Raw genomic sequence first — 16,614 nt, 5'->3', positions numbered from 1 at the left:
GCATACACTATCTAACAAGATAACAATTGATTAATATAAATCATAAATCATTTAAAATCGGTGCAAAAAGTAAATAAGGAATTAATTAAATTACCCCAAGGATGAAATACAACTTCCTCCGTTGTCCCAGTGATGGGTTCTAACTCATCACGTCGAAAACACATTCAAAGGAATTTTTCATTGCTCAAAAGGTGCTTACAAGGATGAAAATATATGAAAACAGAGATTCGTAACACTTATAATTGTTACAAGTGATACTGTTACAGAACGATAAAAGGTAACTGTTGCTGATACTGTAGCTCTGCGACCCTCTGCTAATTGTCGTTGTCACTGTTGATGAACGACTGTTGTCTGCGGTCTTATGTTTTTCGTTCTTCCTTCAATGGCAACAGCAGAGACAAGCTCTGGAACTCCCTATTCTCTTCTCTATTTTTCCCCCTAACACTCCATCCCACTTCTATGAACCCCGTAATACCTTTTTATACTCCTCAGCACCAAGAATAGCTCCTCATTACTCCCCAAAATTCTCCCAATACTCGGCAGTAAAAGAATATATTATGGAGATATTTTGTTTCCAAATTTGTCTTCTCACGCTGTTTTATCGTGTTTAAACACTCCAAACTTGCTTAGTCAACATCCAAGAAGTGGTTACACATGTTGTAGGTATACGCAAACCTCTGTTATACACACAAATGACTCGGGAAGAATAACAGAAACCCGTGTCGCTGTGTTTACTTCAATCCTAATGTTCAGCTAATTTCGACCAATTCCAACAACCCTGCCACGCCTGTTAACCTTAATAGAGTCTTCCCCAACAATCTGAGCCATTGAGTCTCTCTAAAATTCCCCCAAATCTCAAACGAAAATTCTGCAGGTGAGAACTAAGTTTTTCCCGCCAAAACTCGAATTTGGAAAGTAGAGAATGAAGTGCCCCGATCCAAAACATGGGCGCCTTTAACATCTGGGATGCCTGAGGCGCCCTTATCCAAAATGGAGGTGCCTTTAGTAAGTTTCTCCGGGGATCCAAATAGCACTTTTCGAGCAACTTTTTCCACACAAGTGTATTTCTCCAAAAACACCTACACAAACATAAAAACACCATAATAAGTACAAAATCAAGCACTAACAATAGAGACATTGATGACAAATCAGACACAAAAATGTGTCTATCAAATACCCCCAAACTTATTATTTGCTAGTCCTCGAGCAAAACTAACCAATAAAAAACAAAACCGAGTTAATCTCGGGAGGGTTTACCAGAGGTGTACCCACTAAACCATGACTTCTAATTGGTCACAAGTATCCAAAGATATATGAGGACATACATATTCTCAACCTATCTCCAAGTAACTAGAATGTCAGAGAAATTAAAGGTGTCAGCTCTAAAGCTGACTAAAGCAAATGGGAGACACATCCGCAACACTGCTAGATAAATAGATATCCACTACACATCTAGATAAACATTGTAAGATGCGTCCGCTGATTTACATCTGGATAAGATTAGGAGAGAGATAAAGATGAGAGGGACATCTGCTACACAGCTGGACTAATTACGTGTGATGAGTTGAACCAGTGCTAGAAAGATCTTGTGCCAGATTGAAAGCGGACTAACAAAGCAACCAAATGTATCTTTCTTCAACTCTCTCATAGTGCTCAGTAGAAACAACGTCTTCTTCGGTCTTCAAATGTTGATGATAAACTATCGAACCTCATAGAACCTTGACAATTAACTCTTCTCTTCGATTTCTTGCTTGACTTAAAAATTTCTACTTCCCTATGGCCTTATTAAACAAGAAACAAATTAGAACAAAAACAACGTAATGATGATGATTTTTTTTTTGTTGACACAAAAATTACAAGACAAAAATTTACATAGCCATGAGAGAAGGACTTTAAAAACTTGGATCTTCGCAACTTGTGATGTCTTGGTATCATGAATTCCTATAACTTATATCACTTGCTCTTATAACTTCTTGTAACTAAGTCTTCAACTTTGATTTTTGAATTATTCTTTTCTATTGTTGCTTCTAAACCTTAAACTTCTTCAACTTTCTTCATATATTTTGATGTCGCTCTGCTTGTTGATGATGATAAGTTTCTACTGAGAGAGAGTCGTAATCCAGTAACTAAGACTACATTGTGAGGTTGTTTTGTCTTTCTGGCATTTCCTGACCTACTTGCCTTTCCATCATGGATGGTTAGGTCCATCACGGTTACCCTCTAAAAGGAATAAGTTCTCTCCTGAATTTCAAGGATCTCAATGTCTTTTTCTCTAATGTCTCAATAGGTTGTTATCCCTAGCATTCCAATTTCTTTCTTTTCGGTGAGAAACAATATGTAAACTTAGCTAACCGGATACTATGTAACGCTAGAAGTTTCAAAAATGCGACTAAAAAGTTTCTCCACACCCCCAAAGTTAAATCTAACATTGTCCTCAATGTTCTAAAGATGAAATTAAAAGCATGAACAAGGAGAAACTGTTACCAATTGAAGCAAAAGAGATAAGGAAAGATATTACCGTGTCGCATGAATATTGGGTTACCTCCCAAGAAGTGCTAAGTTTAAAGTCTTCAGCAAGACTAAGAAAGGATTAGTCACCTTATATAATCATAAAGTAATAGACGGAATAACTGCGGATCACCAAAACCAAATAGAGCTGTCACAAGTAAAAGGAATCTGCAACATGCCAAGAAAATTAACGGATAAAGCATGCCCTTGTCTAGTTTCCTGTTTAAGACAACTACATCTAGCTGTGGTTCAGGTTCAGGTTCTATAACTGGGTCTAGATAAAATATTTTCATGGACTGCATTTCCTCGTAGCTAAGGTCCGATTCAGGTATTAGAGTCTGTAAAAACTCAAGTAAAAACTTGGAAGCACATAATAATAACCTAAATAATTGCGGATCCTTTAAGTCAATCAGTTGACCACGATTGAAAGTAGTGGTCTTCCTTAAAAAATATGTCGACCCTAATTCCTAAAGTAATTAGGTTTAGTCTCAAAACTTAATAATTGACACATCTGAAACTTATACGTTCCACAATTGGTTGAAAAATATTTGGTGGAAAAACAAAGTCATTTGGGGTACTATCCGCCTGGGTAAACCACATCAACCAGAGGTGGGTTTCTAACAACTGAACTTCTTCCTGGACATTATTAGGTTCGGGGATCTAGTATGAAGGTATCTAGCACAATGTTGAGGCACATATATCAAGTCCCAAGTGAGGGACCTTTCTAAGAGTTAAAGTACATGGAATGCTAATCACCCCCCAACTTAGAGTTTTCAGTGTCTCTAGAAAGATAGTCACAACTTCCCTAATTTCTAGGTCATCAGATTCCTGAAATGGTCAATTTATTCTTCTAAGTCAGATCATCCTCCCTCATCTCACAGTTTCACTTTCTTTGTCTAAACTATTGTTTCTAAATCGCTAGACTCAAAATAAATTGTTCCTCTAAACCTTCGTTGGATTCGTGAAAAGTACTACATCTCTCTAAAAACAGGGGTATTTCTAATCAAATCCTCATCCTTTGAATAGGTGAATATTATTAAAATTATTTGGATTTGTACTAGAAAACACTTCATTAAAAGCTCAATCGAGAACAACAATCCTGATCACTATGCCTACATTTATGTTCTTCCAACTATCCTCATCATAATCTCATTATAATAATGAAAATGATCGAACTTCATCTAAAAAAGTGTACAATTCTAACCTCGTCATCTTGATTATGTGAATAAAAACTATCCTTATTTCAAGAGTGGTATTGGGAACGCTATATTGGAAAATTAAGACTATCCTGAGCAAGTTTTTCCACCAATCCATTTGCACCTCCGTAAATTGCTTGAGGGACGCTTTAGAGAAATCTTAGTTGACTGCTCTACGGACTCTTCTGGGAGAAGACTATTATAAGTCTCTTTCATAAATAACTTCATGTTGACTCATTGAAACTCTTGAGAGACTCTTCTAGAGAAAAAAGGAGTATTTTGCTCGTATGACCTGTGGTATGTGGATAGTAATTGGGCTCACAATGGTATGGACCATAACCTTCAAAAGTTTCGCGTTCCCAATCCATTCACACTATGTCTAAAAAAGAATGTCCAAGCTGCTCAGTAGATACCATTGTATTGGTCTATATACCAGTTTGACATCCTACTGCAAGGGAATTCTAAACAAGAACCAAAGAAGGTTGACTCGACCACAACAAGCCTATTTTATCTAGCAAACAAAAAGCATGATGGCTCCACTTAGATTGTTTCTATACCAGCTTCTATTCTTCGAAAAGGAATTCGTTACAATCTGAGAAAACAACTCTCTGGAATCAATCCGAGTCAAAGTAAGTTGAATAGAGGTAGGGAGGCTCGGTGGAGATTTGATACCCAAGGCCTCACCGGTATTACAAGGCGGCGCAGTCACGCATTCAACTCACAGAAACCATCATGAACTTCGAAGTATGCTTAACAGAGTAATCAATATTTTTCGAATGACTTTCCTATTAAGCTCGTTACCATATCGGTCTCGTTCTAGTCAGTATTTTAAGCTTAGCTTCACGTAGGTTACGTGTTCCTAAGGCGGGCAAGAAGGAAACAGTGATGAAATCCGAGTCCTTATCTTGATTTGGCCAGGCCTTGCCCTTTACTAGAAAATTAAATCCGATTTCAGGTCCTCAACATATATGCATACAAAGTCATCCAGTAAACCCGCTGACAGGGGATTCGCGGGTGTTTAGAATTCTTACCTCCCGTTCCAGACGGGGGATGAACTGTTGAAGTCGACTCGGGCCACGACTCCTATGTCATGTACGAACCCGAGGGGCCGAGGCGATATTGTAATCGCCGTCCTTCTCTGCACACAATTTATATTTTAAAACTACCCTTCCGTAGGGTTTAAAAAAAACTAAAGTCCCAAAGTTCAATGTCCGAAAGGAAAGAAAAAATAAATATCCAAAAATAAAATATTACAAAAATAAAAACCTTAATTACAGTTTCTAAAAAAAATAAAATAAAATAATATACAAAATCTTCTTCTTCACTCCTTTTGGATTCCTCTTTTCTTTCCTTCTTTGGCTTCTCTTTTGTTTTCAACACTTTCTCCCTTTTTCTTTAGCTCAGCTCCAAATCTGAAAACAAATAAGAAATACCAAAAGGCGTAAAAAAGAACAAAAATAATAAAAATAAAAATAAAACCTAAAAACAAATCTATACACAAGTCCGCGTCAGCGGCGCCAAAAATTGATGTTATCTCAAAGTTGTTGTAGTAATAAGTTCGTTGGGGCTTGTGAAAGCAAAAGATTCTAGACTTAATAAAAACTTAAAAATAAAGAAAGCTTAACACAAGATTTGATTTCAAGATATTAGGAACAACCAAGACACTGATTCCACTATTACACATGAATAAATTATGGTAAATAATCCAGAACTCTAATTATCTTTTAAATCCCTTATTTCTAAATTCACATATAATCAGGCAAATTCCCAAATATTAATTGTATCCCCTAAGCATAGATTATCTAAAAAAAAAGTATAACCTATCTAATTGAATCACAACTAATGAAGAAAATTATGCAAACAATTAAAAACTCTACAAAAGCAGTGATTGAGTGAATTATAAATTATAAATTAGAGAAAATAAATAATTACCAATTATTAATGCGTAAATAACTTCCTCATTGCCTTGGTTGTGGGAGAATTAGCTCATCATCATGTTGGAAACACGCTCAAAATTCATTTTTATTGCTCAAAGGAGGTGTACAAATGATGAAATGGAGAAAAACTATTAAAAATCGGATTTGCAACAGTTATATTTGTTACAAACCGAACTGTTACAAAGTACGATATGAATGAACTGTCGTTGTCACTGTAGCAAATACGACTGTCTGTTGTGCGTCTTATGTTCTTCACAACATCAGAAAATGGCGATTCTCTGCAGCTTGATTTTCTCCCTCTGTAATGCTCTGAAATCTCCCTAATGCGGCGCCAAAAATTGATCGAATTTTCATAGTGGTAAGAAAGGTAGTCGTTCACTTGGACTTGTCGGATTGATTTTAAGTTTTAATAAAAGAAAATACTAAAAATACTAAAATATATATATATAAAATAAAGTCACAGGATGAAGAGGGACCGGGACTCGGGATTCCACTGCTTTTCATGTTCATGGGATTCATAAATTTATCCTAGACATTTATAGCTCAAAACAAAAGAAACAATGACTCTATTCTTTGCCAAAGTAGATTTCGTAAAACATCAATTGTAAATTACAAGCATAGTATATCTGAATCACCTAAGACTAAGCATACACTATCTAACAAGATAACAATTGATTAATAGAAATCATAAATCATTTAAATTCGGTGCAAAAAGTAAATAAGGAATTAATTAAATTACCCCCAAGGATGAAATCCAGCTTCCTCCGTTGTCCCAGTGATGGGTTCTAGCTCATCACGTCGAAAACACACTCAAAGGAATTTTTCATTGCTCAAAAGGTGCTTACAAAGATGAAAATATATGAAAACAGAGATTCGTAACACTTATAATTGTTACAAGTGATACTGTTACAGAACGATAAAAGGTAACTGTTGCTGATACTGTAGCTCTGCGACCCTCTGCTAATTGTCGTTGTCACTGTTGATGAACGACTGTTGTCTGCGGTCTTATGTTCTTCGTTCTTCCTTCAATGGCAGCAGCAGAGACAAGCTCTGCAACTCCCTATTCTCTGCTCTATTATTCCCCCTAACACTCCATCCCACTTCTATGAACCCCGTAATACCTTTTTATACTCCTCAACACCAAGAATAGCTCCTCATTACTCCCCAAAATTCTCCCAATACTCGGCAGTAAAAGAATATATTATGGAGATATTTTATTTCCAAATTTGTCTTCTCACGCTGTTTTATCGTGTTTAAACACTCCAAACTTGCTTAGTCAACATCCAAGAAGTGGTTACACACGCTGTAGGCATACGCAAACCTCTGTTACACACACAAATGACTCGGGAAGAATAACAGAAACCCGTGTCGCTCTGTTTACTTCAATCCTAATGTTCAGCCAATTTCGATCAATTCCAACAATCCTGCCACGCTTGTTAACCTTAATAGAGTCTTCCCCAACAATCTGAGCCATTGAGTCTCTCTGAAATGCCCCCAAATCTCGAACGAAAATTCTGCAGGTGAGAACTAAGTTTTCCCGCCAAAAATCGAATTTGGAAAGTAGAGGATGAAGTGCCCCGATCCAAAACATGGGCGCTTTTTGTAGGATCAGAATCTCGCAACAATAATATCTTAGCGAAATTATCAACAACACAACACAACAGCGTCGCAGAACAATTTCAGAAATGATATAATAAACGACGTCAGCTAAAATCATGAGAAAGATGTGATGGTCCTGCGAAAATTAGAGAGTTTTCGAGATTAAGATTTGTAAGGTTGCGAGAATGTCGCAAGTCATATTCGAAAATAAAGGACAGATTAGCTGTCATCCACTATGTATTTCCTTATAAATAGTCGTTCAGTTGTAAAGGAGATAGAGAAAGATCTTTTTTGAGTAAGAAACAAGTAAATAGGAGAGAGAAAGTCTAGAGCAGAGGTCATTCTTGATTCCTTTATCTTTTCTTGTAAGAATATTCAAAGATTGATCAATAAAATTAAGAGTGTAAATCTAAAAAATGAGTTGAGTAATAATGAAATCATATGAGGGGTGTAGTGTAGGATTTCCTGCAACTACATAATGGCGCTAGAAACAGGGAATTGAAGATCGAAAGTTGAAGATTGTTGTTGAGAATGTTCAAATCAAGAAAGTGATTAAATAAATCAGTGAACCAGTTAAAAGAAAGATGATTAGAATTAATGAAGATGACAAAAGATTGGAGTGTAATATGATAACAAAAACGATGGTTAATGAATTCCATGAAAACATCAAAGGAAGAATACATAAACGAAATTTTGAAGGAAGGAAGGTTATGGCGGTAGAAAAGACATCACCCTTGAAAGATTGGGAAAAGCAAAAAATTACATTCATGGCGGCGAGAAATACCAAAAGAAAATTTGAACCACACATCTCCATTGGTTATTAGTGCCTATCTGCGGAAAGAGAAAGAGAAGGGACAACAACAAAATCCAGGGAGAATGGATATTGAACAAACTTTAATCGATACAGGAAGTTCAGTGGATATAATATTTTATCATGCATTCCGGGGAATGGGATTTAAAGATGAAGAAATGTCCAGTTCAACATATTTGTTCACGGCTTTGGAAAATCCACAACAAAACCTAAAGGAGAAATAGTGGTACGAATTCCACTTGGGAGATCGAAACACACGTAACACTGTGCGTGGTGGATATGGAATCGCCATATAATATGTTATTAGGAAGACCATGGATACATGCGATAAAAGCTGTAGTATCAACGTTGCATCAATGTATTAAATTCCCCACACCAAATGGAATAGGTGAAATCAGAGGAGATGTTGACAATGCGAAATTATGTCATCAAATTGAAGTAAAGCATTATGAAGGACAAGCAAAAAAGAAACAATTTCGCAGAAAGTTGGCAAAGGAAGCAAAGAAAGAAGAAGAATTTAGAGTATATGATAAGGGCAAAAGAAGGCAAAGGAATACCCAGCGAAATTTCGGAAGAAGGAGAAGGACCTGTGAAAACAATAAAAGAACCAACACCAATGGGAGAACCTAAACCCAGTTACACTGCCGCAGAACCAACAAAAGAAATAAACGTTGGGACTATAGAAGAACCTCTAATATTGAGAATTGGAACCAAAATGATGTGGAAGAAGAAGAAAGAACTGTTAACCTTTTGCGAGAATATAAAGATGTTTTCGCAGGAAGCATGGATGAGATACCGGGAATAGATCCATCAATTGCATGCCACAAGTTGGAGATTAACAAAAATGTGAGACCATTTAAACAGAGAATAAGAAAAATTGCAACAACTTACCATTCCCAAATAGAAGAAGAACTACAGAAAATGCTTGATGCGGGAATCATAAGAGAAGCTAAATACCCAGAATGGATAGCGAATATGGTCATTGTCCCAAAGAAAAACAAAGGAATCAGGATTTGCATAGATTTCACTGATTTAAACAAAGCTTCCCAAAGATAGTTTTCCGTTACCAGATATTCCTCAAATGGTGGAATCCGCAGCAGGGAAATGATAGGTATCGTCTTTAGATGGGTACAAAGGGTATAACCAAATCCCTCTCGCTGAAGAAGATCAAGAACATACTGCTTTCTTCGCCCCTAGAGGTTTATATTGTTACACGAAAATGCCATTTGGTTTGCGAAATGCGGGAGCGACATACCAAAGAATGGTAGAGAAGGTGTTCGCAAAATGGATACACAAAACATTAGAAGTATACGTGGATGACATGTTAGTAAAGAGTAAAGAAGCTAAAGACCATGTACAAGACCTGAGGGAGATTTTTGAACAAATGCGGCAGTATAACATTAAATTGAATCCTGAGAAGTGTACTATTGGAGTTGCATCGGGAAAATTTTTAGGCTACATTGTATCAAAGGAAGGAATACAGGTTGATCCAGAAAAAGTGCAAGCAGTTCGTGACATGCCAACACCAGCAACAATAAAAGATGTACAGAAGTTGAATGGGCTTCTAGCTTCGCTGGGGAGATTCATTTCGCGATCATCAGACAAATGCAAATATTTTTTCGATATACTCAAGAAGGGTGCGAAATTTAAATGGACTGATGAATGTGAAAAAGCTTTTCAAGGGATCAAAGAACATCTTATGAATACAACTATTTTACAAAAAGCAGAATCAGGAGAAGAATTATTGATCTATCTTGCGACGACGTCGCATGCATTAAGTGTGTGTTATTGCGAGTAGACGCAGGAGTGGAGAAACCCATTTATTACATTAGCAAAACTTTTAATACTGCCGAGAAGAATTACTCAAAGATTGAGAAGTTAATCTTAGCATTAGTTTATGCATCATTTAAGCTCCGCATATATTTTCAAGCGCACAAGATAAAGGTATTAACAAAAGTACCAATTGAATCAGTGATGAAGAATTCTAAAAGATCAGGAAGAGTGGAGAGATGGAATGCACAAGTAGGCCACTTTGATATTAAATATGAAATTTTGTCTTCACCAAAATCACAAGTTGTTGCAGATTTCTTGGCAGAATTTCCTTTAGAAGAAGATGAAGCAGTAGAAGAAATGATGGATATAGAAGAAGAACACGGAGATCCAAAAGATTTATTAACAGAACCAAATAGATGGGAGATATTGGTAGATGGATCATCAAATGGAGAAGGAAATGGAGTTGGAATTGTTTTAATTTCGCCAGAAGGAATAAAGATGGCTTTTTCATTCAGATTGGAATTCGCATAATAATGAAAAGAATATGAAGCTGTGATACATGCCTTAAAATTCGCAATAGAAATGAAACTAGAAAATGCCAGGATCACTAGTGATTCGCAGCTAGTTATTCGCCAAATAAAGGGAGAGTATACTACAAATGAACCATCCTTGAAGAAATACAAGAAGCTCGTTGAAGAATTGTCAGCGAAAATCCCAAAAATAAAATGGAGGCACATTTCAAGAAAGGATAACAGACTCGCAGACGCTTTTGCTTTCATCTCAAGCATGATGACAGATCCAACTGCGAGATGCATAAAAATACAAACACTTCTGTCACCATCAATCAATAAAGAAGAAGAAGAAGTGGATGTGATGATAATAGACAATGAAGAAGAAGAACAAACGAACAATATCGCAGACTGGAGAGAATGGAACTTCATGCATATTTGGCGAAAGGAGAAACACCAAGAAATAGATTGGAAACACACAAGTTAAAAAGCCGCAACGAATTATGAATTAAGAGATGGGTTGCTATACCGAAAATCCTTTAATGGACCATCACTCAGATGTTTGACACGAGAGGAAGGAGAAAAAGTGCTAAAAATGTTACATAGTGGGGATGCTGGCAATCATAGCGGGGGAAGATCTTTGGCACATAGAGCAAAAATGCAAGGCTATTACTGGCCATACATGCACGAAGATGCAAAACAAATATCAAGACGTTGCGAAGATTGTCAGCGGCATGGAAAGAAAATACATGCACCTGGAGCACCATTATCATCTTCAACCAGTGTGTGGCCTTTTGGAAAGTGGGGCTTAGATATTGTGGGGCCATTTTTACCAGGTTCTGGACAAAGAAGATATTTAATAGTCGCAACAGATTATTTCACAAAATGGACAGAAGTGAAGGCAGTACACATATTCGCGACAAAGATATCTTTACATTCATATTCGAAAATATCATTTGCAGATTGGAATTCCTGCGCAGTTGGTATCTGATAATGGGAAACAATTTGAAGGACAGAATATAGAAATGCTACTTAATGCATTCAAGATAAAATGTGGAAAGTCTACTCCTTTGTATCCACAAGCTAATGGGAAGGTAGAAGCAACAAAAAAACAATTGCAGATATATTAAAGAAGAAATTGGAAGGACATCACAGAGCATGGTGCGAACAAGTACATAATGCAGTATGGGCTTATAATACAACTAGAAGAGAAGCTACTGGAATGTCACCTTTTGTTTAACATACGGAGTTGAAGCGGTGTTACCAACAGAAGTTGTTATTCCGACAACAAAAAGAGAAGCTTGGGAGAAAAATCTTAGTGCGGGTTTGATCTTAAATAAACTTGATGAATTAGAAGAAAGAAGAGAAAAAGCTTTACAACATATGGAGAATTATCAGCGAAGATTAGCCCGAGAATATAATAAACGTGTCAAAGTACGCGATTTCCAACCAGGAGATTTAGTTCTGCGAGAGACACCAATATATCAGCGAGAAAATGGTGGAAAATTAGCGAAAAAATGGGATGAACCTTACATCATTAAGGAGATAGTTGGAACAAGAGCTTATAGATTAATGGATCCAGAAGGTAGAGATGTTGGTCATAGACTTGACAGACCATGGAACAAGTTGTACTTAAAAAGATATTATCCGTAAGAAGCTTTGAGAAGTTATGGATTCTGAAAGAATAGTTGCAAGATTATTCATATCAAAACAAGATCATGATGTGCGGAATTTTCGCAGAGATAATCACAGAACAATGACATAAAAGAAAGGGGCGAACCTTTATGGCGTACACCCTAGTTCGCGAATAAAATTTCGCAAGAGGAAAATGTAAGACCTAAAGTACGTCATATTAGGGGGTACCTGTTGCATGGCTCAGGGAAAGGCTACACCGCCACTGGAACCTGAGTCATGGAGACTTGGGGTCAATAAAGCCCATTCGGGAGAGGCACCTTGGATTCCCAGCTTAAGCATATGACTTAGGTTGGGCGACTAAGGTAATAAGGACTCTCCCAAGGAGTGCAGATCTGATCAAGGCGCCGTGGTACACGGTTGAGTCAAGAGTTCCAGGGACGTTTGAAGCGTACTTTGCCATTCTTGACAAGTCTTGGCTTATACTGCACTCGACCTGAAGAAAACCCCACTTAGGGTGCAGTCTCGTAACCATAAGCCCTATAGGTAAAAGGGATAAGAGGCTGCGAAAACAACTGGTTGCTGTTAATACTGGATGGGAGGAGCTAGCCTTGTATGGTAGAAGTACGCCTCCTTGAATGGGAAACCAGGGGGAGATAAGGGCGGCACCCTCCATTAGGGAGCTGATAAGTGTCGTAAGACGCAAATGTCATGAGGCTTTTTATTTGCAAGGGTATTAAGGCTTGTCATATTTGTGCAACAATCCTGAAGAGGCAATAATACAAAAGAAAAAGATACGACGAGATCAATGGGTTTTCGCATGAAAGTGCAAAGACGTCCTGCGATTTCGTTGCAAGACGACAATGTCATGGGGCTTTATTTTCGCAAGAATATTTAGGCCTGTCATATTGTCGCAACGTTCCTGAAGAGGCCATAATACAAAAGAAAAATTTAAGGCAAGATCAATGGGTTTTTGCATGAAAGTGCAAGGACGTCCTGCTATTTTGTCGCAATGACAAGAAGTGGCATAATAAGACCTTTAATTAGGAAGGAAAAATAAGACCACATGATAAAACAAAATATTTATAAGTATTCGTAACAAATTATTTTTTGCAAGAAAGATAATGAGAGGCCAGTATGGGAATCAATAAACAAGAAGCATTATCTTTCTCATCAGCAAAATACTAAAAGGAAAAATTGATTCCAAAGTTGGTTGAAGAATATTATTCGCAAAAGTGATAAAAGTAAGACAATTCAAGAAGATAAAACTAGATAAGAAGCTCAAGCTTCAGTATTAATTCCAGTAGCAGGAGACACTAGTGGAAAATGGAAGTTAAACCACTGTCAGAACAAGAGGTTATATCACAAAAAACGACTGTGTTCATCAGCTCTAATTTTGAAGTGGTTTTTTCCAAAACGACTGTGTATCACACAAGTTGATTTTGTTCAAAGAACCACTGGTTTTCAACAGTAATATCAATATCACTGATAGACATAGTGGTTCATATCGATTTTATTTATAAAAAAAGTTCAGACTTGATTCAGTTAAATCTAAAGTTGATTCAGCTGAATCAAAAGATACAACCAACAACACAGTATAGGAATTCATAATTATAAATGAGATCAAAATTATGATCATAATGAATTTACTCCCGAATGAGCATTTTATTGCAATCTTCATTACAACTGAAATCACCCCTATTTCATATCTGACAACTTTCAACCCTAATAGTACTCAACTTCAATTCCTTTCACCTACTTAACTAGAAAAACTTCAAAACACCCCCATAAAATTTAGTAGCATTTTACTGGCATCACTTCACCATTCGTGTCTTCATTTGCTGATTGACAGCTTAATTCAAATTATTAGGTCTTCAAAACAGGAGAGGTGGCGACAAGATGTGAATCATACACAATACCTGCATGATATAAGAATATTTAGATGATAGCACCCTCACAAAGAGTATGTGGGATGAAACATAGTGGTGGAGCTACACGACTATGAGTAGAGATAAATGTCAACCTGCACAGATAATTTCAACCTTGTAAATGATTCTTATGTAACCGAAAAACTCAATTGGATGAGTTCACTCAAGACAAAAGTACGTTAATTTACCTTGATGAGTCCAATTCTTTTTTGTCGAGTTCATGTTTCACCTTGCCCCCTCTTGGTTCTACCACCTGAAATTATTAGGAAGGTTATCAGTACAAGTTCATTTACCCTAAACTTTATTTATTGCAAATAAGAAGTTCCATAGCATCTTACGAAAAGCCAAAGGATTCAAATCAAGTTACTTGAGCAATATGTGTAAACACTAATGTAATATCAATTTATCCCTTACCTGCAATATGAGCATTGTCTTGTTATGAATCAGCAATGTTGATTACATTTTGTAAACACGCGCGAGTATTCATTCGCATACAGGAGCACCAGAGGGTATGAAGTCTCAACTTCTTACTCCCCATGCTTTACTTGCCGTATGGAAAACCTATCAAGATAGACATAAATCCATACATTACATCTGGGTTCTTATGGATACAAATGTTATCAGCAAAATAAACAGATATGCAACCTATAATCGATACTTTACCCCATGATGTAATGATTTGTTTTCACAACCATCACCGCAACCACACAACAAACCACGTTCATATAGAATTGATATTGGTACAACAAGTCTGCAAAATTGAAGGTAAGATTACTTTTAGAGAATAAATAAACATAAGATGAAACTAAGAAGCACCACAAAAAAAATGCATATGATATAATGATGGTTCATATGGCACATTCAATCGACAAATTACAGACGGTGCGTACCTGCCCCCGTCTCTGCTAACATATGGAAAATCAACTCCACTTAATTTTTCACAATCACAAATTCTTGTATTAGTGCAAGTCCCTTCACATCTGCATCCAGAGGCTCTTACAGGGAGATTCACATTATTTGCAAGTTTCGTAGACTTGCAGTATTTGAGTCCTTCATGCATTTTCAACAACTCATCAACTATGTCTAAACTTTGATTATCTTTTTACACAAAAAGAGAACTTGACTTGATAATGTATATGATGAGGTAATATGGTTGCAAAATTTTGAACTTGCCTTAGGTGGAAGAGGAGGATCAATTAAATTGGTGACAGGAATCAGACTGGCTTCTTGTCCTCCACTTATGTCATGGCACACCAACCTACAATAATTAGATATGTAGGTGGTCAGATACATGCTTATGAAAATGGAAAAGAACTTGGCCTGCCGACTGCTTACACCGCGTCCTCGACCACCATCCCTGCCACCACGCCCACCACCATCCCTACCTCCACCACTACCCTTAGAGTTATGAGAAAGCTCAACCCGCCAACCATTCTTCCCTGATTAAAAAAAACATTTATGTTAGATTACCTCTAATAAGGATAAGTAAGACATGAGAAATAACTTCCATCTAGTCCAAAATACAATGTCAACAATAGAATACCAAATGAATAAGAAACAAGCTACCATAGAAGAGGGTAATCATATGACAATAGCATCACTATAGATTCTGAGAGCAGAGGCCAACTGTGACCCATACTGCAAGTGAATTTCAATAACAATGTGTAGCCAAGATACTTTTTGGTGTATACTTGAATAGCATAAAGGCCAAAGCAAGTAATGAAGACACATAAAAGATCAAGCTTGTATGACGTTTAATAAAATAGGAATATCTAATTGTAACATGAATATAATTAATACAAATAGTTCAGTGCAGATCATGCTGCAATTACAGATGCCAAATCATGACTTTCACAAACTACAAATAATATTATACATCATGTGAAATAGCAGATATATATCCAATTAAGGCAGAGAAGTCATTTTTCTATAGAAGGTTATTGGCGCATAAAACAAGGAACATATTACAAAAGATTCAAAAAGGCATGGAGAAGAAATTTGATTTACAAAATCATGTCATTGATATACTTAACAACCAACTTGTTGACCAAATGCATATTGCATACTTACCATCCAAATCTTTGATCGCATCTAAAGCATCTCTACAGTCATCAAATTCAACAAAAGCATAACCGGTGGCTTCCGTGCAACCCAAACACTGCAATTTATCATGAGAACATTCAAGACAAACTACAAAAATTGGAATCCTTGAATAAAACAATATGAAGATAGTGCACTGATCTGCAGTTCAATTAGAATTAAGTATCTGATGGAAAGGAAACAACTACTTTTCAGAAGATTCTTTCTACTCACAAACCATATGATCAAGTTCACAAGCATATACTGCGACAGACCTCCCAAAGCTAAATGCATTTAAATACACCCCTTAACTCATACTTCACTTGGTTGTTAGGAAGGTATATGCTTCAAAATATTTCACCTATAAATTTGTTGCAGAACGTAGGGCGAAGAACCAGAAGTGTGACTATTAAGCCCCAGCGGAAAGCACAAAGTAAGAAAAAGCTATCTAAGAAGTGAGAATGCTGGCACGAGTGTTGCTCTTCTGCAATCCTGTTAAGAACATACCCATGCGTGACCTATTAACATAAAATTTAAGCAATTGGATCAGAAAAATGAATCCAAGCAAAGCTCAACAAACTTTTTTTATGCTAATCAAACACCATACCTATTTAGTTGTCAATGGAGGATGGCCTTAGAGTC

The 16,614-nt window shown here is 36.7% G+C and overlaps 2 long non-coding RNA genes across 2 annotated transcripts; both read right to left on the bottom strand.

Annotated features, from left to right (window-relative positions):
• Positions 1-13,621: 13,621 nt before the first annotated feature.
• LOC113331747 lies at positions 13,622-14,963 on the bottom strand. Its single transcript, XR_003351136.1, has 5 exons — positions 14,784-14,963; positions 14,557-14,644; positions 14,308-14,454; positions 14,082-14,146; positions 13,622-13,884 (listed from the first exon to the last, which is right to left on the bottom strand). It is a non-coding gene; the product is annotated as an uncharacterized LOC113331747 (long non-coding RNA).
• Positions 14,964-15,068: 105 nt separating this feature from the next.
• LOC113331746 lies at positions 15,069-16,476 on the bottom strand. Its single transcript, XR_003351135.1, has 4 exons — positions 16,334-16,476; positions 15,964-16,051; positions 15,229-15,332; positions 15,069-15,151 (listed from the first exon to the last, which is right to left on the bottom strand). It is a non-coding gene; the product is annotated as an uncharacterized LOC113331746 (long non-coding RNA).
• Between the last annotated feature and the right edge of the window lie 138 nt (positions 16,477-16,614).

Source organism: Papaver somniferum, unplaced genomic scaffold (assembly GCF_003573695.1).
Source record: "Papaver somniferum cultivar HN1 unplaced genomic scaffold, ASM357369v1 unplaced-scaffold_128, whole genome shotgun sequence".
In the NCBI taxonomy this organism is placed as follows: Eukaryota; Viridiplantae; Streptophyta; class Magnoliopsida; order Ranunculales; family Papaveraceae; genus Papaver; species Papaver somniferum.
This window is presented reverse-complemented; position numbering and strand designations above follow the sequence as displayed.